The sequence below is a fragment of the Oratosquilla oratoria genome, chromosome 4 (genome assembly GCF_046742065.1).
Source record: "Oratosquilla oratoria isolate Oo_2021 chromosome 4, ASM4674206v1, whole genome shotgun sequence".
Taxonomy (NCBI): domain Eukaryota; kingdom Metazoa; phylum Arthropoda; class Malacostraca; order Stomatopoda; family Squillidae; genus Oratosquilla; species Oratosquilla oratoria.
Window position 1 is genome coordinate 14,985,650 of NC_134780.1, and position 2,451 is coordinate 14,988,100.

Consider the following 2,451-nt stretch of genomic DNA (forward strand, 5'->3'; position numbering starts at 1 on the left):
GGTTTAAAGAGTGTAATGAGAAATAGACATTTGGGAATGGATGCGAAGAGGAGACTGTATGAAGGAGTGATTGTGCCAACAGCACTGTATGGGGCAGAAACGTGGAACATAAGAGAAGAAGAGAGAAGGAGTTTGAATGTGTTTGAGATGAGGTGTCTGAGAAGTATGGCGGGGGTTACTAGGCTAGATAGAGTGAGAAATGAGGAGGTGAGGAGGAGAACAGGGGTGAAAAAGGATTTGGGAGAGAGGGTTGATGAAAGAATATTAGGATGGTTTGGACACATGGAAAGAATGAGTGAAGAAAGACTAGTAAAAGAGGTATGGAAGGCAGATGTGGAGGAAGTGAACATGAGGGGACGTCCTAGGATGAGGTGGATGGATGGGGTGAAGGGGGCTTTGGGGAAGAGGGGAATGTCTGTTGAGGAAGGAAGGGAGAGGACGGAAGACAGAGGTGAGTGGAGAATGGTTGTATATGGATGATGTTGTGACTGCATGAGGAGGAATGGGCGGGGTGGTGGGGGGTGGTGTAGTATGTGTGAGTAAATTTTGACGCAGCCCGAAGAGATTTCTCCCCGTCCTCTCCTTATATGCAAAGGGGGACGGAGAGGGGGGGTCGCCGATTAAATGAAGCGGCCTTGCTGTGGATGTACTGTGTCTTGCGACACTGCTTCTGACCCAGGGCGGTGGGCGGGGTGCAGGGATGACCCGTCATCCAGGAGGTGCTCAGATGAGAGGAAGGGTGGGAGGGGTGTGGAGTGTATTTGGGGATGAAATGGGTGGGAGTGTTTTTATGCCTTTCCCTTTTTGGCTACCTCCCTTGGAAGGGGGAAAAAGCCTTGGTATATGTATGTATGTATGTATTATTATTATTATTATTATTATTATTATTATTATTATTATTATTATTATTATTATTATTATTATTATTATTATTATTATTATTATTATTATTATTATTATTATTATTATTATTATTATTATTATTATTATTATTATTATTATTATTATTATTATTATTATTATTATTATTATTATTATTATTATTATTATTATTATTATTATTATTATTATTATTATTATTATTATTATTATTATTATTATTATTATTATTATTATTATTATTATTATTATATTATTATTATTATTATTATTATTATTATTATTATTATTATTATTATTATTATTATTATTATCATTATTATTATTATTATTATTATTATTATTATTATTATTATTATTATTATTATTATTATTATTATTATTATTATTATTATTATTATTATTATTATTATTATTATTTTTATTATTATTATTATTATTTATTATTATTATTATTATTATTATTATTATTATTATTATATTATTATTATTATTATTATTATTATTATTATTATTATTATTATTATTATTATTATTATTATTATTATTATTATTATTATTATTATTATTATTATTATTATTATTATTATTATTATTATTATTATTATTATTATTATTATTATTATTATTATTATTATTATTATTATTATTATTATTTTATTATTATTATTATTATTATTATTATTATTATTATTATTATTATTATTATTATTATTATTATTATTATTATTATTATTATTATTATTATTATTATTATTATTATTATTATTATTATTATTATTATTATTATTGTTATTATTATTATTATTATTATTATTATTATTATTATTATTATTATTATTATTATTATTATTATTATTATTATTATTATTATTATTATTATTATTATTATTATTATTATTAATATTATTATTATTATTATTATTATTATTATTATTATTATTATTATTATTATTATTATTATTATTATTATTATTATTATTATTATTATTATTATTATTATTATTATTATTATTATTATTATTATTATTATTATTATTATTATTATTATTATTATTATTATTATTATTATTATTATTATTATTATTATTATTATAATTATTATTATTATTATTATTATTATATTATTATTATTATTATTATTATTATTATTATTATTATTATTATTATTATTATTATTATTATTATAATTATTATTATTATTATTATTATTGAGAAAGTCAAGCATAAGTACACATGGGAGAAGGTGGTGGAGGGAAGGGTGGTAGATAAAGCGCTAATGGATTATGTAGTGGTAAATAGGATTATGATAGGAAGAGTTAAGGATGTACATGTGCTAAGGGGAGAGGATGGGGGAATATCAGATCATTTTTTGGTGGAAGGTAAGCTGAGTGTGGAGGATAGATGGAGAAAGAGGAAAGGGACAAAAGGTAGGGAGGTTCTTTGAGTGAACTCCTTGAATGAAAAGGAAAAGGAGAAGGAGTATGAAAAGAAGCTGAAGGAGGAGTGGGAGGGAGTAAAGGATGGAGCAGAGATGGGTGTGGAGGAGGAATGGGGATGGTTCAAGGAGGG